General features: G+C 41.9%; 1 long non-coding RNA gene across 1 annotated transcript; it reads left to right on the forward strand.

Annotated features, from left to right (window-relative positions):
• The first annotated feature begins 1,699 nt into the window (after positions 1–1,699).
• Positions 1,700–13,383, forward strand: LOC121140914. Its single transcript, XR_005877866.1, has 2 exons — positions 1,700–1,885; positions 11,889–13,383. It is a non-coding gene; the product is annotated as an uncharacterized LOC121140914 (long non-coding RNA).
• The last annotated feature ends 11,663 nt before the right edge of the window (positions 13,384–25,046 follow it).

A 25,046-nucleotide genomic window follows, 5' to 3' on the forward strand; every position in this document is an offset into this window, starting at 1 on the left:
CCTGCACTTGGGAAGTCAAGACCGGAGAATCAGGAGTTCAAGGACAGTCTCATACACTGAAGACTGTATGAGATCATATTTGAAGAAAAAAAGAAGTCCTAAAAGGCAACCCAAGTGGTCATTGTAGAGGGTTAAGATTGAGCTGATATTGATAACCATGGTCCAGCATAACCAATATTTACATGTTGCTTTATAAACCCCAAATTTTCCATTTCGCATCACTCTTCACGGTCTTATAAACTGACTGACCTCCTTTTGGTTTTCACAGTGGATGGTCATGCTGAGTAAGCAAGGCCATTCTTGGCAGTGTCACAGAGAATGTGACTGAGTTTGTCAGTGGGAAACCATACTTAAGACCACGCCATCCGAGTCTGTGACTGGGACTGCTTCCATGAGCGGAGAAGTACAATTTTAATACCTCCGAGTCACTGTGGAAGACAGGTATGAAAGTGATCCTTGAGTTATGTGTGAAATGCAAATACAGGCAGTAGCCACCGACAAAGCTCTATCCTGGCCCAGCTGCTCGGAATACGCTTCTTCAAAGAGACCTATGGGAGCCCAACTCAAATAGACCTAACAATTATTTAGTTCACCCAAATCCCAGCCTTGTTCAGCGGCATGGAAACTTTTACGTAAATGGCTTTGCCTGCATCTGTTGGAGAATGAGAGCATCAGAGGGAGGTTAAACATGCAAATGACACTGCAAAATGCATTTCCTTGGCTGCTGAATCCCCAGTCCACTGCTTTAGGGAGCCCTGGATACCCAGGATAAAAAGGAAGAGCATGAAAAGCACCTTGCAGGCTGTCTCAGCCTCCGGCTTCCTGCCCGAGAAGCAGGCACCATAGCAAGACTGCAAATGTTCAGCTACTAACTAGCCAAGAACTGGTCTCTTCACCCTTTCCTCGTGCATGGGGAATAGATGTAGACATCAGGTATGTGACTCAAACATTACTGGTGGTAAGTCAAAAGAAATTAAAGCAATTCTTCAATGGGCAGAAGTTTTACCATTTACTCAAGACAAAAGCAAACTCACACACTAAGAAAATGAATATTCTTGTTTGCTGTTACATAAAGAATTAAATTCTGGCTGGATATATTCGCTACATCAAGAGAGAGAGCATCTTCACTGCTATTCAGAATTGGCGGATATTTTCCCCGATGTTATAATCATTACTGAGAATGCCCCTTCACATAAATACAAACACAAGATGACACAAGTATGTTTAGGGCCACTTCAGAAATTGTTGAAAAAGTTTTCTTAATGCCAAAATTATATTTATAGTGATTTTTTTTACAAAATTCAAGTCAGCAACCCAAAGTGTAACTTTTAAAATAGAAGATTCTACACAATTCAACCCAAAATTATTATCAATTTGAAATTTACATGTGAAGAATGATGATAGGAAAATATTTAAAAGTCTTTGTCTCTGGCAATTAAAATATCATTTCCGTAAGAGCAGAAACATACTGCAGTTCATAATGTGTGATGGTCCCAGAAGTGAGGCAAGCAGTTACAAGTATTTGTTAGAGCTGTACGGCAGGAGGCACTCACAGTGCCTAGTTCCACTCATTCAGGTTGGACAGCTTGCTGACAGGCGCAATGCAAAGTACTCTTGTGTGCTCTGAACCAAGGCTGCAGTGAAGTCATGTCAGACCACACGGGTGAGTCCTGCCAGACACTCCTCAGATCATTGCACAGGTCATTTTGAATTCAGTTCTGGTTGTAACACATTCAGAAATCTTTTACTGTCATAGAATTTTTATGATCCCTGTCCCATATTCAGTCATATGGCTGCATACAGAGTCACAACCCACAGTTTAGGAAGCTGTGGTCCGGACAAAATCTGAATTGGCCGTCTTTATCAAGATTCTCCAGCTTAACAGGTAAGCCAGGCTTCTCTTACCACTGTCTGAGCCAAAGTGAAAGGCTGCTCCTAGCTCTGAGCCAGAGAACCTCTGCCCAGAGAGCCTCGGACCCAGTTTTAAGGGCAGAGTTAGGTTGGTGTTAAAAGTCAAATTAACTTGTGTTAAGAGTTTCTGTGCTCTTCCTGTCCCAGCTGGCTCCATCTGCTTGCTCGAGTGTGTTAGGTAACATCAGACTCCTGGTTCCCGGGATGCTCTTTACCATCTGAAGTGTGTGCCCTCCGTTCAGTATGTGCTAGACACCAAGAGCGGGGAACAGGAGAACACCATGCACATTGACAATGTAGAACCTCCCAGAGAGACCTTACCCACTGGAGGTCAGGTTCAGACTTTGGAAGCTCTACCCCTCTCCTGGGCTTGAAAACAGGTCTGCTTGTGCCTAGAATTCTATGAGATTTTCATTCAACATGCCCTGAAGCCACCTTCGCTTATCCTTGTAATCATGAGGATTAAGTGTAGCCAGGGGAGCCCCTGAAAAGGACAATGGGATTGTCTGTGCCCCGCCTCTTTCCTTCCTGGAAGGCTGGCAGGAACAGCTCCCACAGATACCCACTTTCTGCACTAACACTGACAGACATACTAATGTCACCAGAGAAAGGGAGCTGGTGATGGATGCAGGCCACCCTGATGAACTCCAGGGCTTTCCAGCCAAAATGCTTCCTTATAGAAGGAATATCAAGGAGCAGCTCAGCTGAAATGAACGTTTGTGTATGTGCAAAGACAATTAGCAAGCAGATTTGTAGAAGGGACCGAGCAGCTGAAGGTAAAAGGAAAGAGTGACTGAGACTGAAATAAGGATGAAAGGTCAAGGGACAGGCTGTGTTGTCCAATGACCATGATGTTTAAATTGTTTAAACGCAATCCTCGGCGCAGAGAGCAGCATCGCTTGGGAGCTCATTAGAAATGCAAACCCTGGGCTTGCTATCCCCACAGCTCTTAGAATATGGATTGAACAGCCTTGTGGGTGATTCGGACGATCACTGTAGTTTGGCTCACTAGTCTAAGATATAAATCCCATAGAAAAGCCACTATCTGATGGGTAGCTGCTATAGTCATGTAAACACTAGGTGCTGTGGGGATAAACAGCTCAGACTTCAGAGGTAGTATTGATCTGTTTGGATTTTCAGGTTTTATTATTATAGTTTTAAGGTCTTAAAAAGAAAAGCTTAGGTCCCCCATCGAAGGAACATCACTCCCACGAGTGTAAGTGAGGAACATACTGGTCCCAGTCTGTAGTGGTTGCCTGGGTTCCCCCTCTCCTGTGACTAGATTATCACACACCTGGCAAAGTCTTCCCAGATAAAATGCTTCCAGCATGGAACAGAAGCATCTTCAATCAGCTGCAGCTGCTAACCGTGTTTATTGACCTGCATCTCTTCTGGGGATGCGACTATGAAAACAGATTGGTTTCACAGAAGGGATAGCGGGAAGGACACAGTTATAGGTCTATACCAGACTCCAGAGGAGTCTCTTTACCAACCTGAGAGACTGGAGTGAGGCAAGAAATACCAAAAACAACTCCATTCATCCAGAGCACATACCTGACAACAACACAGGCAGGTCCAGAAACCACAGCAGAGCCCAAGTGCAGAAGTAATTTACTCCATGTGCTCCTGCCAAGGCAGTGTGAAAAGCAATAAAGAGGCTGTGATCTGGAATTAAAATCAAGAAGATAAATAAAAAATAGTAATTGAACCATTGTTCTTCAGGAAACAGCACCAGGAAGTCTCAGACCCATGAGAGTGAGTCAAACTGAGTGACCTCCAGGGCCAGTTCCAACTCTCTCACTCTGTGTCCCACCTGAGTGACCTCCAGGGCCAGTTCCAGCTCTCTCACTCTGTGTCCCACCTGAGTGACCTCCAGGGCCAGTTCCAGCTCTCTCACTCTGTGTCCCACCTGAGTGACCTCCAGGGCCAGTTCCAACTCTCTCACTCTGTGTCCCACCTGTAACCGGGCTCATGTGTCTCTCTGCTGAGAGCTCACATGGTTCTCATCCCTACCTCCGCGTTTCTCATCACTCAATGTCACATTTCCTACTGACTTTCACAGAGTACAGAGATCTTCCAAGTCTAAACTGATTGTAAGGTTAATGTCTGCAAAGATAATAACTGGTATAAGCAACTTGGAGTGGTACATTTGGGCAACAGAAGGAAGAATGAGTGTAATAAGTATGATGGTGGAGGTAGATGGAGCTTAGCAGACACCGGGAGAAGAATTCTCTCTGCATTGTCTTCAGACGTGCTGTACTCCCTTCTAATGAATTCAACCCCTGTATCCCTCACCATTTCTTCTCATATGAATGAATGTTTAGAGCAATCAACCATAACGGTAGGTGTTGTGACTGTCACCAACTTACAACAAAGCACCTAGGCGTAGAGCATTAGCATTCTCCAAGTGGCACAGGGCATGGGATGTTGAAGAGACCATAGGGAAAGCTAAGTTCAGATATTTTAGGATCCTAATCAAAAGCTCACCTATTCCTGAAAGTCAGCATCATTATATTGTTACATTTCCCTAAAGCAGAGGGACATCACCCAACAGTGGACCCAGGAAACATCAAGGTAGGCTTCATCAGAGCCCAAGGCACCATTTCAGTTCTGTTCTGCACAGGCTTCAAGACACCGAGTCACCAGGCACCAGACAAGGTTCCTTCCCTAAGGGCAGAACCTTTGACTTTTCTTTCCTTTTTGAAAATTTCTTTATACAGTATATTATGATCAAGTTGTTCCCTCCCCAACCCCTCCTCGATCCTCCCCACTCATCTCACCTCCTTTCTTCCGTCTCTCTTTAGATAACAAGCATACAAGCTAAAAACCAAACACAAGAAACACACAAACGCATACATATATATCTATATCCATGCACAAAATCCATAAAACACAAAATTATAAATCATAACATACAAGCAAAAGGCCAGAAAGTCAAAAAATGCCCAAACAAAACAATATGAGACAAAAGTCTACAGAAACACCATTGAGTTTGTTTTATATTGGCATCAACTTCTGGGCATGGCACCCACCCTGAAGAGTGATTACTATATGCAGTGAAACTTCACTGGAGAAAACTAATTTTTTACACAACTTTGCAAGCAGGTGTCAATTGCAGAGAGCTTCTTAGTTAGGAATGGAAGCTTTTGTCTATTTCCCCTCTTAGTGCTGGGACTTCATCTGACTTGAACCAGTATAGACCCTGTGGGTGCTGCCACAATCTCATTGAGTTCATTTGGGCGCCAGTCTTATCGTGTCTGGGAGACACTATATTGTTGTGGAGTCGAACACCCCCATTGGCTCTTACAATCTTTCTGTCTCCTCTTCTGCATATCTCCCTAAACCCTGAGAAGAGGGATTTGATGAAGACATCCCATTCAAGATAGAGTGTTCCAGATGTGTCACTCTCTGCACAATGTTCATTTGTGTGTCTCTGTGTCAGTCCCCGTCAACTATAAGAGGTTTCTCTGATGATAGCTGAGAGAGGCGCTGTTCTGTAGGTGTAGCAAAACATTCTTAGGACACATCATTGCAATGTTCCCTTAGCAGAACAATAGTAGTTAAAATCAAAACAAAACCAAAAACTTTTGGCTTTTTATTGGTTACTGAATCACAGGGCTGTCTCCATTTGTAACCTGTGCCTTTAAATCCACAGAATAAATTGCAGAGAAGTTAGAGGAAGCAGGTCTTAGCTGGGACCTGGAAATTGTGTTTTCCTGTAACCAAGGCTTCCATGAGCTTCAGGCTGCTGCAACTGTGTGCCATTGGCGTGATACTAGATTTAGCTCTTGTTGCTACTGTGCTGCCTCCTATAAAACTGTAAGACGACACGGTTGACCGACCACCAAGAGGAGAGATCCTCTGTTTTTGTGTGAAATGATCACCTTGGCCCACTGTGGCATCCAGCCTAGGTCTGCCTTATAGTTCTGTGTCCTGGTTATTTACAAAGTTTGCTGTGTCTTGCATACAACTTTATGGAGTCGACTCAGCCTCTTGAGAAACCATCCTCTCTTTTCTTCTCCAGCATTGCCGACGTAGCTAGACCAGAGGGGCCATCTTCATCCTGGACCAGCTGGTCGAGCTCTCCTACTGTTATTCACTTATATTTTCTAGACTTGTGGACTGAGAAGGAAGCAAATCATACTTCCTTTGGTTTGAACTTCAGCAAAAGACACTACAGTGTTGAAATATTCACTAAGAAAAAGTTACTCTCCCTAATTTTTTAAACAGGTTTAAAAGTGTAAACAGATTACATAGAAGTTCACCTCTGCTGTTCATTGATGCTGAATCTCTTCCCTTCCCCCCCCCTCACAGTACATGTGCTCACACTCATCTTGGTTGACAAGTGCCACCAAGATTATAACCAAAATAGTCATGACATGCACCTGGAAAATGATCCCTTAGCAGGACTTTGACTCTCGTACCAGAGACCTACATTTAAGAGTCATGGAGCTAGAGAAAATCTCTCAATATATTCTAGGATACTTCATATCAGCCCTACCCAAGTTGTGGAGAAAAATGTGACTAAAACACAAGGAAAGACTCATTCTCTTTTGATGAGGCAATGCTAGCTCCAAGGGATTATACAGGAAAATCAATCAAGTGTGGTTCTTTTTAAGGGAATATGTAAAAGAAATGGTCTTGACTATCAGATTTTTAATACCTTGCAAAGGAATTACTGACATGAAATGCGCTCATCTCTAAAATAAGAGCACTGTTGGCATGGAACAACAAACCCATGCACATTAACAAAGAGAGAATTTCAAATTTAACTTATATATTGTGTTACTCAGGAATCTTATTTGCAAGCATCACACTCTGGCTGATTTAATCAGAAAATGAATGAATTGAAATTATATCAGCTGCTTGCAGAGCTGAGTCATTTTGAAGGTTGGAAAATGGGCAGGAACGGGAAGATGACACAACACCCTGGCCAGGGTCAGAGCCATTCCACAAGACTCTTGACAGAGGGATGCTGAGCTGGAGGAGCTCCATATTCAGACTCAATGCCCTGCAGCAGTTTCCACCAGTGATCCAGATACAAGAGTTCTCTCCAGTGCTGCTTCCAGAGGAAAGAATGAATAAAGCTACCCATTGTTCTCCCGTTGCATCCCCAGCTCCTGAATAATGTGCTTAGGTAGACCCATTGCCTTGCCAGCTTCAAATGAAGTGGCTGCAAAGGCGGCTGTGCAGGCAGCTAGCTGGTCTGCACGTGTCTATAAGATGCAAAGGCATCTGTCTCACTCAGATCCACAGCTGTAGGACTAAGTCAACATAGTTCATGCTATATTACAGTGACAAGAAACTCCCTAAAGTTTGGTGGCTTACCATAAACTGCTTTGATTATGTTATGCTTGGCATAAGTTGATCTTTGTTTCAATTGTCTTTTCTCAATCAACAACCCATGTGTACTGAGTGATCTGTCCTTCTGTCTGTCCTGAGTCATTATTCTCTCTCTCTCCCCAATCCTAGACCACAGATTGAAAATGGCCTCTAGGCGGAATACTTAAGGCCATTATGGCAAATGGAGAACAATGTAGGGGCACTTCTACGTACACCTTAGTTGCTAAAGTAAGCTACGTGGCCAAACTCAAATTTGAAGGCCTCAGAGGAGTGCATGAAAGCACAATCCAGTCATATGCTCAAATAAAGTAATTATGGGGAATGCCATTCTCTATGCTGTGAATATATGTTTCTCGTATTGGCTGATGAATAAAGCTGTTTCATCCAATGGACAGGCAGGACATAGCTAGGCATGAAGTATAGGCAAGGCTACCAGACTAGGAGAATGCTAAGAAGAGGAGCAGAGAGAGTGATTCAAGAGCAAAATGCCATGTAGATGCCAAGGAAGAAAGAGACCTAGGCATTACCTGTAAGCCTAGACCACATAGAGATACACAGATTAATAGAAATGGGTTAATGATTAAGAGAGAGCTAGCCCATAAGAACCCAAAAGCATGTACCAAATAGTTAATAATTAATATAAGCCTCTGTGTGTTTATTTGGAACTAAATGGCTGTAGAACTGGACAGGAAAGAAACTTCTACAAAGTAATATTTGGTAGACACCACAAATGACCTGCATGTGTGGTTTCCAAAGCTGTGAAGAAGACTCAGACATTAGGTAGCCAAACTTGACAGGCACATTACACATGAGTCATGGGTCTCACTGAATGATCAACACTCCAAGGTACTGATGCTCTTGACTGACTTCCATACAGTATCCATTGAACTTACCTGGTGACCCAGCTTCTCAGATTATCCACATTTACATGAGGATATTGATGCTTATAGAGATTCTGGGACTTGCATACCAGCTCACAACAGGGAAAATGTGGTAGTTTAAATATAATCTCATAGGGAGTAACAGTGTTAGGAGGTGTGGCTTTGTTGGAGTAGGTACAGCCTTGTTAGAGGAAGTGTATCACTGTAGAGGTGGGCTTTGAGGTCTCATATATGTTCAAGGCATGCCAAGTGTCTCAGACAACTTCCTGTTTCCTGCATGCCAAGATGTAGGACTCTCAGATCCTTCCCCAGCACCATGTCTGCTTGTATGCCAACATGTCACACCACGACAAAAATGGACTAAATCTCTGAAAATGTAAGTCACTCATATTATATATTTTTCACTTGTAATAGTTGCTGTGGCCATGGTGTTAGTTAGAAACTAACTAAAGCAGAAGAGAAGAGCTGAAATTTCAACTCATAGTTAATGAGAAGTATAAACTAAAGACAAAAGTAAAATTCATATCTTCCCTTGACAGACTATAGCTACAAAGTCAAGAGTTGTCTGAGTGGTCATCCAGAAGTGTCACTTCTCTGCATCCCATCTCTGTCTCACTGTCCTTCCAGGTCCCCTCGATTTTCACTCCCTTCTCTCACTCCTGCATGTACCCGAGCCAAGCCTCTTCCACTCAGGCTTTGACCATGATCTCTACAGTGACCCGCGTCTGGAGCAGGACACTTGGCATCTTCTACAAGTCTTCAGATGTAAGAAGTCCCTGTCACCCTTAGTCTCAGTCTTTGCAGATACAGCATGGCTATAATAATAGCAAGATGTGAGATTCAGATACAAACATTTTATAAAAGTACTTTATATATCTATATTGAAAATATTTTATAAAAAGAGTAGATAAATTTCTGTTTGGTGACTGGGGAGATGTCTCTATTACAGAGGACCAGGATTTGGTTCCCAACACCAACACTAGATGGCTCACAGCATCTAGTAACCCCAGCTCCTGGGGGTCTGAGTTCCACAGACAGTATATGCATGTTGTGCACACACACATGCACACAGGCACACACACGCACATACACACACACAAAAATAAGTAAACAAATAAATCCTTAAAATGAATGTAAACATCTACTTCGAAAAAAAATGAGAAACTTTGTGAAATTTATAATCCAAAGAGAAAAGCAGATCAAGGTTCCTAACTAATAAGGAAATATTAAGAGGATTATTCTTTTCAGGTTTCTTCTAAAATAATATCAGATAGGCCAGAGCTTAAGTGTAGTTAAGTCTTCCCCCTCCTGCTGCCCCTTATGAAGGTACAGACTTGTCTTCACAGGATTATCCTTTCTAAACAATTGTAACTCCTCAGCCATTTCCTTTTAAGGCTATTAATGTACTTCACAAAATGGTGACATCACAAGTCATACTACACCATATTCATGGTGTTGACTGTGAGCAATGATTACACATTGCCTTCCATTCAGTACACTGTTGGATTCTGAAAATGATTCTGATAATTGTGAGGGTGTCATCATGTTCAGATTTCTGAATTCTTGTATTTTTATTATTTGGGTAGATAGAGAGGTCAGTTTAGAATAGAAGAGGAAGAAGAGCTGAATATGAGGAAACTACTGATAAAAATTGGAGAAAATGCCAAGTAAACATTTCCTAAATACCTCCCATAGCCTCTGTAATATAATCACCCTGGCCTGAAATGCCCTGGTTACTCTATTAATTAATGTATTTTTCCATTGTGTCAGATAATGTAGAATCAATTGATTATTAACACACCTCTGGCAAGTCTCAATTAGTGGAGCGCTGCAATTTTGTCAGAGTCTGCTCTGTGTAGAGTAAACCCAATGGTAACATGGGGACAGATTTTGAAGCTAAGAGAACTATGTTCTTTTGATAAAACAGGAATTCTGGCACTTAAGAAATGGTGCACTTGCCAGTTTCTTTAAAAAAATAAAGAGTCTGGCTGGGGAACTGACTCAGTCAGTGACGTGCTTGCAGAATAAGCATGGGGAGCTGAGTGTAATCCCATGGAGCCACATAAATAACACATGTCTCCAATCCCAGCCCAGGGAAGCAGAGTCAGGATGGTCTCTGGGGCTATCAGGCTTTATCAGTCAGCCAGTCAAAATTAGTGAGCTCCAACTAATGATAAAGTCTATCTCAAATAATAAAGAAAAGAATAATTGAAGAAGACACTCAACATTGACCTGTAGTCTACACACACACATACACACACACACACACACACACACACACATGCTCACACACATACACATATACAAGTATCTAGTTATCTGCCATTTATCTGTAAATTAGCATGAAAAAAGGAGAAATTAGAAAAGAAAGACCAAGTGATAGATAGTCCACAGCTCTCAGTAATCATTGGTTATGTTCACTGCTCTGATTTCTTTGGATGGGACCTGTTGAAGTAGCTGGGATGCTGTGGACTCTTCTGGGCTGTACCACTTTTCCAGCACATTTTACTCATGTTATAGGCAAAAGAACTGCTCCATCTTGCAAATCATATGTAGTGCTTCTTACCCTACTTCTCTGTACATAGACCTGGATCATGGTCAGATGGTTCAGTTGGTTATAATTCTATGGTTTGGGCCAGTATTTCCGGTCTTCAAAAGTGAAATTTTAGGTCTGTTTTTCAGAACCCCAGGACCTCGTTGTTAATAAGTTCTCCTATCATCTTGTCAGTCATAAACTAGAGGTGCCATTTATTTCTTATTGATAAGTGTTCATGCCAAGAGGCTGATGGGGTAAAAAGTGTCATTTTCAAAGCTAGTTTCTCACATTTATATTGATACCTGTAGAGAGGAGAACATGAAGCTCCATATATTGGTCCCTTATATTGCAACACTAAAAAACCCACACATATTTTCCAGGTGGATCTTAGTATGGCTAGAACATATTGGAGAGGATAGTTTCCAACTGACAACTCTTCTCTGTGGACCGAGTCACTGTGGTATATGCCTCAGTACACACACCCTTTACTCTGCAGCCCATCTTGTCTAGTGCTCTTGGCCTGTGTGTCTCTGTGGAAAATGCCTCTTGTCACGTTTCCTCTTGGTGTCAACTTTGCTTCCTTGATGCCAACTCCCGCTTCTGCAACTACAGAGCTAGGAATAACAGTGCTGTCTGTCTTGCTTTTCTCTTTACTGTTTCTGACTCTTGGTTTGTACTGTGGAGACCTGTAGGAGGAGACTTTAAGACTGTGCTGCTAGCATGTAGGCTAAACCATATGCTGAGAGACACTGGAAAATGGGACCATATACACAAACTTGGCTGCTTGAAATATAGGAGTTTCAATTTGACTGACCTCCAGAACTCCTTTTCCTTTTTCTTCATTTCCATCACGTGATTTCCCTGAACACTTAGGTTTCAGTGATCTAAGTCTCTGAAATGCAATAAAGCCAGCATGTAGAACTTCTTATAAATATATCCAACTCTGATCCCTGATGTGAATTTATCCTCTAAGACTGACGGTGTAATTCGCCTTCTCCTGGACCTGTTTGTTGTGTTAGAGAAGACAAAAATGAGTCAGCTTCTCATTACAATTACTTTTAGGGATTGTGGTGGTTTGAGTGAGAAATATCCCCATAGGCTGACTTTGAATGTGTGCTCACCAGTTAGTAGGGCTGTGTATGGAGGATTCAAACTTGATGGAGGAAATATATCAATGTGCTGGGCTTCAATAATTCATAGCTTCATCCCTCTCCCAGGTCGCTCTCTGTGGTTCCTGTTTACGGTTGAAGATGTGATCTCTCAGCTTCCTGCTCCACCCACATGCTGTCGGACTTTCCTCACCATTATCAAACTTCCCATCTGGAAACTAAAACCCATTTTATAGTGTTTTTGGTCATACTGTTCCATCACAACAGAAAAGTAACAGAAGCACACCGTCTCTGGGCACCTGCCTCTCCAGGAGAGTTAGATTGTGCATGTTGGCTCCACTGAAGATTGAAGTCCCGATAGTGTGTTCAGATCGCATCTGTGCGTTTATAGTCAAAACCCAAGTCAATGAATCCCACTCTAGAATTGCGGCTCCTAATTCCTGTGAGATGATGTTGAAAATCTAGAGCACTGAGGTAGCTTCTCTCTTCCTCCATCTACTAAGGACTCTGGGCAAGGCTTCTGGGCTTTTACTGACTCCCCACATGAGGGACCAGGAGGGCAAGGAAAGGTTACAGGTCATGAGATAAAGCACCATCCTCTAGTCAGAAGCATCTATGTTGAGGAGGTGTTGGGAGCAGTGTATCTGAAGTGTCAGCTCTATCCTAAATAATGCACAGCACTGAACTAGCATGTGTTAGCTAAGTGAATATAGTTCCTTCATTTGTTTTCTCTATGTATTGTTTTTAATTAATATGAGGCTATTGTAACTCAAGACATTCTAAAGCTATGTTTATGTAATACATTTAGAACTAGGATATTCTCTCTCTCTCTCTCTCTCTCTCTCTCTCTCTCTGTGAGTGTGTGTGTGTGTGTGTGTGTGTGTGCATTCTTTTGGGGAGGCAGTCTTGTTGTTGTGTAGCCCAAGCTGAGCTCACACTCTTCCTGCCTCAACCTCCCAACCTCCCAAAGCCAATATTGCAGGTATCTGCCTATATTTCTATACTTTAGTCAATATAATTTAACTAAATGGTCTTCAGAATTTCCCTAACTTATTCAGCCATTTATTTATCAAAGGAAACTTAGAGTTTCCAAGCTTTCATTATTTTAACTGAGTGTGTATAATGAATAACTTTGCAATTAACTATTTCTGAAAATTTTCTTATACTATTTTGGTTAACACGCTTGTTTAAGACACACTTGCTTTGTCTCATGTCAGTGAGCATTGTAACATAATCTCTGACTTGAAGTCCACTTAGATGACATTCAGGAATGAGATGAAGTCTTGTTTACCCACTGTGTCCCTCTTCTGACACATCAGTACACCATTTATCTCTGCCTGGGCTGTCTAGGGTGATTATGTTTAAGCACATGAACTGGTTTCTATTGGTTTCTGAAGACACATGGCAGCTGGTACCTAATGTAGCTCCCTGCAGAAATCAAATCATGAATCTTAAGAAACTGCTCTTGACATTAACTAATTTAATAAGGGTTGCCATCTATTTCTCAAATTGGGAAAGAAGCATAACAAAAATTGTTTCACAAAGATTGTTTTTCAGAAAAATACCACCACTGTGAATAAAATCTGGTCTCAGGGTCTTAGAATTCATCATAGCACATGAAACATACCCCATTGCAACCAACAGAACAAGGAAGCCTTGTATTGTATATTTTTGTATTCATACTTGAGAGAACAGTTAAAGGAAAAGCAACAGTTTGGTTATGATTTCAGATGTATCAGTCCCTGTTGCTCAGTCTCATGTACTTGAGCAGAACACTGTAACAGTTGAAAGCATGTAGAAGAGGCTGCTCAATTCTTGGTGACAAGAAGGTTTAGAGAAAAGGGGACAGGAGAACAGGTATGACCTTCATAGGCCTGACTCCAGTAAACTACTTCCCTGACCTGCTCCTAAAATTTCCACCACCTTCCAAAATTGTATCACTTACCTGGAACCAACATTGAACACAGAAGCCTATGGGAGACATTTTATACTCAAACACGACACATCTTTTCCATAATGCTGTGCCCAAACTCTGAACCCCCAAAATCACCAAGAGACCCAATCTGATGCAAAAGCAGTGTCTTTAACTTTACAAGTTAACTCAGTTTCCCTGTCCATCTGACAAGACAAGTGGGTGAAGCAGGTGGGAACTAGGAAGGACCTTGAGCAGCAGTGGGGCAGGGAACACATTGGGGTAGAGCCAGGGAACTGTCTGGGCCTGCAACAGTCTCAGGATTGGTGCCCTTCCAGGCTTGGCAACCTGTCCTGAGTTGATTGGTCAGCTGCAGCTTCAGGAACGTTGCTATGCTTAGAGGCCCTCTCAGGGTGGTTGCTATGCTCTGCCAGCTAACTTCTGATTGTTTCCTTGCCACATGGAGGGAGCAAGGTCAGGAGCTCAGCATATGTTGCTGAGTCAGGGGCCTATGTCTTGCTAGGTCTTTTCTGAAGCCTGTCATGGCTGCCAAAGCAGGGGCTGGGTAAAGGTCTGGTCCCTTCAATAACTTTTTGGAAATTTATTTCTTCAGTCTTTGGCTTTTCAATTTGGGTATTTATTGAAGAGAAGAGAGAGAACCTAGAGAAATTATACAGATATTTGGGTTCCAGAAAAAAATACATACGCATACATGCTATGAAAGTCCTACCAAGAATAAAATTAGATCCATATATCTCACCTTACACGAAAAGACCCTTCACTTAAAACCCTAAACAAAAGAAAAGTTAAACACTCCAAGGCATAGTAAAGAACTCTATGACTAGAACTTTTAAAGCAAAAAAATAAAAAGGAAAGAAAAGTAAAATAGCCCCAAGAATTGACAAGCAAGATTACATGACATCATAATGTTCTTGCACATCAAAAGAAACTGTCAACAGAGTAAACTGATAGCCTATAAGCTAAAACTCTGCCTGCCACTCCTCAGGCAGGAGGTTAATAAATAGCATACATAAAGAATAGCAACAAAATAAAACTGTTGACCAATAAATGAGTCAGTGAACCAACTGAACAGTTTTCAAAAGAAGAAAAACAAATGGCCAGCAAGTATTTTTAAAGGTGTTGAACATTCTTAGAAATTAAGGAAATGCAAATTAAAACTACTTCAGGATCTTGTCTCACAGCATTCAGAATGGCTACAAGCAAGAAAACAAATAACGAGCGCGGGTGAGGATATGGGGAACAATGAATCCTTATTCAGCTACTGGGAGCATGGATTTATCTGTGGAAACGAATGTGGACACCCCTTCATAAGGAACTAAAGATAGAACTACCATATGACTCGGTAAACCACTCCTGGGCGTGGGTCCTAAAGAATTCTACGTGCTACCACAGAGACTCTTGCACATCCATGTTTATGTTGTTTTCTTTCCCCACCGTGTCAACAACAACAGAACGATGAAGAAAACATGGCACTTAGACACAATGAAATCTTTTTTTTTTGTTTTGTTTTTTTTTTGTTTTACGAGACAGGGTTTCTCTGTATTGTTTTGGAGGCTGTCGGTCCAGCCTGGCCTCGAACTCACAGAGATCCACCTGCCTCTGCCTCCCGAGTGCTGGGATTAAAGGCGTGCGCCACCACTGCCCAGCCACAATGAAATCTTAATCAGCTGTAGAAAGCAATAGGATCATGAACCGTGCAGGGAAGTAAATGGAATTGGAAGTTATGCTAAGTGAGGTAACCCAGGCTCAGAAAAACAAGTACTCTGTCTCCTCTCTCATGTGTAGACCCTAGCATCCAGGGCCGGGAAACTACAAAACTTACCATGAAGGGGAGATTAAGAGGCCTTAGGGGAGGGATCTGGAGAACAATAGGAGACACAGGTGATGTGGAACTGGGAAGGAGAGAGTGGGAGTGACCCGGAGAAGAAGGCAGTAGGGGTGGGGTGGGCAGATGGACAAGTAGGAATCAAACCAAACTATGCAAGGAAACACCTTTCAGGAAACAGGCTATTTTGAGTGATAATTTAAAAGAGAAAAGAGAAGAAACAGGCCCCAAATTCCTTTGTGTTCTGTTTCTACTCTGGGGAACTGGAGTGAGCCTACAACTTTGCATTCCTTTCACTAAAGAAGCAAAAGAGTAGCACAGATGAGGGACATTCTGTGAAGTTTCTCCCACACTGAGATGCCACTGGTTTGGCTATGTCTCAAAATTTCTTATATTTTTTATGTAAAAACACTAGAAAGTAAGTAAAACAAATCAGGCAGTCCACTCTACAGCTCCACATTCGTTCACCTGTCATCAGAAGAAAGATGGAAAAAAAGAGGGAAGGAGGGAGGGAGGGAGGGAGAGAGGGAGGAAGAAATCACATCTAAGCAGGATGAGAGACAAGAAAACTGAATCAAGAAAACCCAGAGAGTAATTCAGTCACCTAACAAGGTCTCAGCAAGTTGGGAATGTAATAGCTGATACCTTGATAAGAGGGAGCACCCTTGCCTGCAATGGTCAGCAGCCAGTCGAAGGCCATGAGCAGACTGTAGAAGACACAAGAACATGTAGACCAAGGGGAACTTCTTTCGACCTGGGGGCAGGTGAGCAGACTAGCAAGACATGGGACCAGGTCAGGTGCTCAGTTCTTACTTTGATAGCAACTCTTTTGGAGCCTTGTAAGCGGGGATTGACACTCGATCCCACGTAAAGAGTCAATGCTGCACAAAGTGTGCAAAGGCAAGAACATCTGTGGTGGAGTCAGACTGGAGGTTGTAGGAAATAGTAGAAATAAGAACTCGCCAAGCTTGTACCCAGGGGTAACTGACTCAGTCCAAATATTCCAGCTTCGGAAGGAGAGGCCAAGCTGCTGCTTAGGAACTGCTGTGCCTAGCAGGTAAAGAACAAGGGATAAATTGGGGCTTTAACTTCGACACCGAGGTCAATGGTGGGCTCTCCACTAACACAGAAGACCAACAAAATAAGAACACAAACATGGTTAGTAGTTCTGATGTCACCATGTTCAATGTCAAGGACCTTTTAGGAAAGCAATGTATTCTATCGATAGTTGATACATGAACTCGGGACTCAAGAGAGTCTAGGATGTGTATATACAATTTTTCCATTGGGATTTAAAGCACATTAGTCTCGCCTGTGTCGGTGACAGGGAAGAGTAACTACAGTTGTTTAGCCTGACGGTGGCTTCAGGTCCCAGGCTGGTGGACATCACTGTATAGATGGCACTGGAAGAAAAGAGAGAAATGATTGATTCTCAGTACCCAGCTACAAATCTACTATTTTTAAAAAGTTGTTAAACACTTGAAAATGAGCAATATGTAGACTGTCAATAAACCTACAACTGCACTCAGTTATACTATGACAATATAAGTCCTAGCCAGTATGGCAATGCTGGGTCACTTCTCTATCCAAGTCCCGAGTGCCCTGTTCTCTTGAATGCACTGGTTAGTGTCTCCAGTAGTTGTGATTAAAGAACAAATGACTAGGGTCTGACCTTCCAGCCAGTGCATTCTTTATTTTTAGCCCATCTGCTGGGAGGGTTAGGGAAAGAAAATGGTAGGAAGGGCTGGCAAGGAAGACACTGTGATATGGCAATCATTTAGAAGTCATTAACTCAAAGGGGCCAAGGTTATCACATGGAACAGTCACAGAGTCTTAGGGTGAGAGGGGAAACCCATTGTTTCTTGTGGGAACCTGTGGTATTTTACCAAATGATAAGTATTGTTTCATATACAAGAAATATAATGGTCTTTTCAAGCCCTGCTGAAGGTTAGTTTAATCCTCTTGAAATGGTTTTAGTTGAAAATGCCTTTTTGGTTTACCTAAATTAATTTCCGTTTTCACTTATATTTTCTATTCAGAGTAACTATTCTGTTAAAATGTTTCTCTTGAATGCACTGGAAAAAATATCAAAAATCTATTTTCAAGAAAAGCTACCTGATTTGAAAAATGGTAACTTTTTGTACCATTTAGAGGCTGATTAAAAGCATATGTCCAGGGAAGACATTTTTCTTGTCTTTGACTTTCTGTGAGCACAAGAAAGATTACCTTCAATGCAAGAAGGCATCTCACCCGAGGTGCAGAAGCACACTTCTAAATTGGATTAGGGTCACTGCAGCCTGTGTCTGCTGCAATTCCTGGGGGACACAATGTCCAATTAACACTGGAAAGCTTGACAAACAGGAAGGAACTTTCTTTTTCCATCACACTTGCAAGGTGAGCCTTGACCTTGCTGTGCCCTTTCCTCTGCGTTCCATGTTCCACTGAGCTTCCTAGGATTTTCTGTCAGGACAGGGTTTCCTGGGGCACCTGCTCACCTCTCCAGGTCCATTCATAATGCAGCTAAGAGCTGCCCAGTCTATACTATTGATGAGCTTGCCACAGCTTGTGCATACCTAGCGACCTACAGAACGACCGTTAACTTGTTCATTGGCAGTCTTCCACTGAACGACAAGCACTGGCAGTCAAAGATTGTCCCATTTTCTCACAGTCTCTTTTTACACATCAAGAATTTCATAAGCACTACATGGAATAATGATTCTCTATGCCATTGCTTACCAGCTGTGTGATCCTAGGTGAGTTATATGACTTCCCTGTGCCTCAGTTTCTTCAGAACTAACATAATACATAGTAGATTTGGAGGAGTGTTAACTGCAGAGATTCTGTAAAGTGTTTACTAATATGCCTGGCCACTGGAAGAAGATGCTATGTGCCTCCCCTAAACCATTCCCTCCTGTAAATGGTGAGTATGTGAACATGACCTAGCATGGACCAGGAAATCCATTGCCCACATCCAGGCAAGAGCATATGCCCTAATGACCAAGCAGGTGAACTTAAGACATGGTCTCCGTAAATAAACTTGGAAATTCTATTTAGGGATTCTTGGGATTTTTGTTCTCTAAACAACAACAATTAAAAAAACAGAATCTCCAAAGGACAAAGACTGTCCAATCTCCATGGATATCCAACAATGTTTTATGAACTGTGACCTCCAACTTGCTTCCATGAGGAAAGCTAAGATTTTTGCAAAGAAACCATACCAAGGGACATGACATCTTCAAGTTTCAGTGTTAGTCAATCCAGAAACCATCTACCTGTAGACTTTTCAGCATGTGAAAAAATTAAATGTCCTTATTGTTAAGCCATTCTAATGGACTTTTCTGCTGTTTGAAAGGGGGAAACTCCAAGCAACAGAATAATCAACAGATGTTATCTATGTATTATTAGTTTTTTTATTATGTATTGTGAATGACTTCAGCTAATATCAGTACTCTTAGACCAGTCATAATGAAGTAGGTTTATGCCTGAGATTATCCCTTCTTTCCCTGGTACTATCTATAAAATAGTAATTCCTGCTTAGGAACTGGGTGGAGAAGGTATCTTGTGTTTTTGGTAACATTCATATCCTCATCGAGTCTCTATCCCTCAAGGGAAACAGCACAATCAGTGGCAAATCTTGTTTGTAAAGTCTTCATTCTAATGACCTAGTATACTGAAGCAAGTTGTGTCAAACCCAACTCAAAGACTTTGACTTTGAACTCATTTAACAAGCTCATTCTCAAACTCTTCTCTGTTGACCTTTTCTCCCTCCAACTGTCCTACCAGGGTGAGTTGATATATGATTTCCAAAGAATGGTGTGGTGGTTTTAAAGAAAATGGCCCCCAAAGAGAGTGACACTATTAAGACAAGTAGCCTTCTTGGAGTAGGTGTGGCCTTGTTGAAGGAAGTGTGTCACTATGGGGGGGGCATGCTTTGGGGTCTCATATATGCTCAGACAACACCCTGTGAGACAGACCACTTCATGCTGTCTGCAAGTTGTAAGACTCTCAGCTTCTTCTCCAGAACTACATCTGCCTGCATGCTGCCATGTTCCCCATCATGATGATAATGGACTGAACCTCTGAGCTGTAAGCCACCTCATTTAAATGTTTTCCTTTATAAGAGTTGCCATGGTCATGGTGTCTCTTCACAGCAATAGAAACCCTAACTAAGACAGAAGTTGGTACCAGGACTGGGGTGTTGCTATGACAGGCCTGACCATGTTTTTGTTTGAAGGAATATGGACCTGGGAACTGAGGATTGGAAAAGCAGTTGAATGCTTTAAGTGCTGCTTAATGGGCCACACCAGTGGGAGCATGGAAGACAGTGGTAATAAGATCTATTTGAATTGTGAAGGCCTGGTTCAAGAAGCTTCAAATGAGAAGAATAGTAATATGTGGCCTAGAGATCATTCTTGTGATATTTGAGTGTACAAAGAGTCTGCCTGAAGCTAAAGTGAAAAGTTTTACATTCCATTGGCAGAGGACATCTCAAAACATCCTAGTATAGACTCTGTCATGTGGTTATTAGTGGTAACTCTAATGATGATTCATAATGAAGAGGAGCAAGCTGAGAAGAGTAAATTGTAAAAGGAGCTAATCCTGTGTTCAAAGATACAAAGATTAAGAAATGGAATAAAAGGAGTCAGGACCAGGTAAGTTTCCATCTTGTAAAGGTGAATTAAAGAAAAGTTTAAAGCAGGGTGTGCTGGTGCACACCTTTAACCCCAGCACTCCAGAGGCAGAGGCTGGTGGATATCTGAATTTGAGGCCAGCATGATCTACAGAGCAAGTTCCAGAACAGCCAAGCTTAGGTAACCATTTAAAAACAGAAATCCGGTGAAGATGTAATTGAATAAGAGGGCCATGTTCCAGCCCCAGCAAGTAGCAGAACTTGGCAATTTCAGCCATGTGGTTCTGGCTTTAGAATTAAGAACAAAAGAAATTGGCTTATGGAATTTGCCTCCATGACCAAAGAAAGTCACTGAGGCCAGGCATGTGTCAGGGGTGTCCCTGAATGGAGGCCTAGAGAGGCCATTGTGTGAAGCTGTGAAGGAGAAATCAGGATTGCCTTGGAGAACCCAAGATGTTGGAGATGCTAGAGCTGTGAGATACCTGCCGAGGAGAGCTGCTAACTGGGTGTTGACCCAGTCAAGAGCAACAAGTGTGCTACAGTCAACAAAGCTGAAAGGAACTGAAGATCTGAAGAGCGTTTTGACATCAGACATGGAGATGAAGAGTTTGGAGTTTGCCCAGCTGGTTTGCAGTCTTGCTTTGGTCCAGTTTTCTTCACTATGCCCCCTTCCCTATGTTTAGGAATGACAATGTATATCCTGTGCTATTACATGCTGGAAGTATGTGATCTACCTTTTGATTTTGATTTTACATGGGATTACAGTTAAGAGATTGCATGAATCTCAGAAGAGACATTGAACTTTAGACTTTTAAATAAGTTTGAGACTGTTACATGAGACTATGGGGACTTTTGAAGTTGGACTTAATGCATTTTTTTCATTATGATATGGTTATAAGCCTTTGGGGCCAGGGATTGGAATGTGGTGATTTTAAAGCAAATGGACCCCAAAGAGAGTGGCACTATTAGAAGGTGTGGCCTTGTCGGAGTAAATGTGGCCTTGTTAGAAGAAGTGTGTCTGTGGAGATGGGCTTTGAGGTCTCATATATGATCAAGCTATTCCCAGTGAGAAGGATCATTTCTCGTTGCCTGCAAGTCAAGATATTGAACTCTCAGCTACTTCTCCAGCACCATGTCTGCCTGCATGCCACCATGTCATACCATGATGATAATGGACCAAACCTCTGAAAATGTAAGCCACCCCAATTAAATGTTTTTTCTTTATAAGAATTGCTGCGGCAATAGAAACACTAAGACAGAATGTCTTCATATCCTCATATCTTCCTAGAGATTTATGGACATTTGTCCTTTTTCCACACTCTTGGAAAAACTGTCAAGGTTTCAGATTTCTTCAGCCCCACCCCAATTTTAGATTCATACTACTTACTATATTAAGAATACGCATTGCTGGGTGCTGGTGGTGCACACCTTTAATTCCACAGCACTCTGGAGGCAGAGGAAGGTGGATCTCTGAGTTCAAGATCAGCTTGGTCTATAGATCAAGATCCAGGACAGCCAGGGCTACACAGAGAAACCCTATCTTAACACACACACACCACCTGCCCCATGAGTACTTGTCTTCCCAGCAGACCTACCACAGCTCATCAAGAACTCCCAATATGAACACAGTATGCATAGATATTCGTTGTCCTTATCACTGCACACAGCTGAAAGGAAAGGATGGGAACAAGGCATGCATTCTTACTTAAAACTTTAGGGGAAAGGGAGAAGGAGCATACCCACACATGCCCTGAGGGTCAGTCACATTCTGACAGAAAACAAAGCACAGAGTCATAACAAAAGAACATATAGGATAAAGTGTGACAGGCGTTATGGGTGCTATGCCTTAGACAGACCTTCATCCCATCCAGGTCAAGGCAACTTTTATTTCTTCAGTTCGTTTTCCCTCCTGCTGCTGAGGATCACATCTAGGGCCTCACACATGCTCAGTAAGCACCACTGACTATAGCACCAGCCTTCCACGGCAACCTTTCAGAGGCTGTAGTACCTCAACTTCATCCTCTTCTATTTTCTCTAACTTTGTACCTTCCATTTGATCAACTCCAATAAGAGTACAGAGGGCCCGAGGAACTTTTGTAAATCATGTTCTGTGTGCTGTGGCCTGGCCAAGTCATTCTGCAAGGACTAAGTGTTAAAGTTTCTCAGTCAGTCCCAAGGAAGGACTTCTGTGAAGTCAAGATAGTCTATTTCTTAATGATTGTAAAATAAGAAAAAAGAAATGAGCAAAGCATTTCTTGTGAAAATCACATTTTCTTCTGTAAACTGGGAAGTTTCCTCTGAGATCTGTACCCAGTAGATGGGGATCAGTGGCTTCTGAACCTCTAAGTTAGAGAAATGTAAATATAGTTTTCTTTGTTGAAAATGTAATAAAATTTAAAGTGATTTTTAAAGAAGACCCACGGGTCACAGTAACTTTGTTGGTGAAGTCCATATATCTAAGACTGGGAGACAGAAACGGTGAGAGGGGAAGGTGGGAGACCTGGAGAGAAATCTCAGATCAATCCTGTCGCTCTCATGGGAAAAAAACCTGGAGCCACTGAGCTTTCTGGCAAGTGTGCTACCTGCTCCAAAGTTGTCAAGGTCTGGAGAAGAACCAAAACCCCCATCTACATTTCCTTGACTTTCAAGTCTCCACAAATTTCAGACCTGTCATTGGGCCTCTAGAATATTAGTAGATATTTAGCCTAGTGAGAGGTATACAAAGGCAAAGTCAGGCATAGAGAAAGTAGAAGATGATGAAAATTAAAAGCTAATTTATCTCCATCTTTGAAAGGGAACAAGTTTCAAAACATAACTCTGTAGTGTTCCCCAGGTCATGGAGCCACCTCGGAAGGTTCTGGAAACTTTGTATGGTGATTCCTAGATGGTTGATTTTGAAGTTTATACCCAGGCCCTAGTGCCTCCCTTGCTCTCTGCTTCCTGGTCTTCCATGATATGAGAGACTCCATTGCAGGTGCCTATGGTCTTCACCAACTTGATAGACTAGAACCTTCTAACACTATGAGTCAAAATAAATATTTTCTACCTAAGTAATTTCTTTCTTGTATTGTAGTAACAGCAAGGCAAAAGTGACTAATACAGTGAGAAAATTATTAAGCATTCTGGTGAACTTTTTGCTCGATACCCGGACATTCACTAAGTACAAATAACTCTGTAGATAATTAACTTCTACACATATAGCAGTTATTTTCATACTATTTCTAAAAGTATGTAATATTTCTTCTACCTTGGTGTTAAGTGCTTTTACAGACTCTTTGCAAATGAAACTTAATCATTTTGCTCACCACATGCCTATGCCTATGAGTGAGTTTTTGTACTTAAACTGTTTGACTATATCTTTATATTCTTAATTATGTTTCACTTAGTCCAAAAAGACAATATTTGTTAAATATGAGCTCCTTTTCTACAGCTTTAAGAACACAGCATGACCAAGTCAACTTACGGAAGGGGTTTATCTAGGGTTACAGTTCCAAAGGGGAATGGAGGCAGCGGGTGGCAGACTGGTGGCTGGAGTAGCTCACATCTTAAATCACAAGCAAGAAACAGACAGCAAGCTCGAATGCTGGAAAGAGTCTTGAATTCCTTGAAGCCCTGCTCCAGTGACATACTTCCTCCAGCAAGGCTTACCTCTGAAGCACTGCAGTACCTCCATCTACTGGGGACCACGTATTCAAACATCAGAGCCTATGGGGGACATTCTCATTCAGACCACCACAGTGAGACATGACCTGCAAAGCTCCAGTCCTGTTGGACTACATGTGCATCCGTTTCTATAAGGCAGTTGAAAAGGTGTAGAGTTGCCTCTTCAGAAGTCTCCCAAACAGTTCCTGAAGACCATTATTACAATGTCAACAAACCCCTTATCTCTTTATGAACCAGGATTGCTCCTTACATCAACAAGTAGAATAATTTTATTTTCCTGAAAACGAGTTTGACTTTTGTGATTTCAACATGGTCAAAGAATGCAACAGAAAAGACACTTAATAACTTCTGAGGCCAAAGCACGTGCAGCATTTCAGTTGTCACCTGGTGTCTTGGCATGCTAGCTCTAGGAAATCCAGACAGCATGTGATAAGATGCATGACTTCACTGAAAGCCTTGTGCATTGAAGAAGATAAAACTTGAAACATTGTGTGGGTTAGACAGAGGCTGGGCAGGCCATTTCTGCTCCTTCTGTTCTAGTGAGAGCACCAGAGAAGTTTGACTAGAACAAGATACCCGGGACATCCTTTTTCTCCAGTGGAGAATGTGTACAACACAAGCATTAGTTTCTTTGTACCATCAGGGATATCAACGACCCCAGCAACAACCATCTAAGAGAGCCAGGCATCCACAGAACCTGAAAAAAGAGAGCATCTTAAACAGTAGAGTTTCAGATATTTTTATAAAGCAAAATACTTTTAGAATGATAGTACATACAATTTTTTACATTTAATGAGTATTTCTTGATTGCCTTCCAAATGACTCAAACTGTTTATTGGTCTCTTACCATGAGTGTATGAAAATTCTTGCCTTTCTGAACCCCACCTCTTTTACTAATGACGTTTATGAGACATTTCCAGCTGATGTTTTTACCTTATCTCTAAAATAAAAGAAACATTTGTGATTTCTATTTGCAATGAGGAAGTTGTTTCTGTTGTAATCAATGCACAGGATGAGACACTCTTCTTTCATTCTTAAATAAGTGAAAAAAGCTCATGATGATTGGCATGTCTGGGCAGCTGTGTCCCCAAGTTTCCACACAACAGTGTTCAGAAGCAGTCTTAGAGACATGATCCAGTTGTGCTCTAGAAGTCAGTCCTAGAGAACCCGAGGTTCTCTCATGCAGGGAGGCAGCTCTTCTCAAGGTGGCTATGG

The sequence above is a fragment of the Mesocricetus auratus genome, unplaced genomic scaffold (assembly GCF_017639785.1).
Source record: "Mesocricetus auratus isolate SY011 unplaced genomic scaffold, BCM_Maur_2.0 Super-Scaffold_100006, whole genome shotgun sequence".
Classification (NCBI taxonomy): domain Eukaryota; kingdom Metazoa; phylum Chordata; class Mammalia; order Rodentia; family Cricetidae; genus Mesocricetus; species Mesocricetus auratus.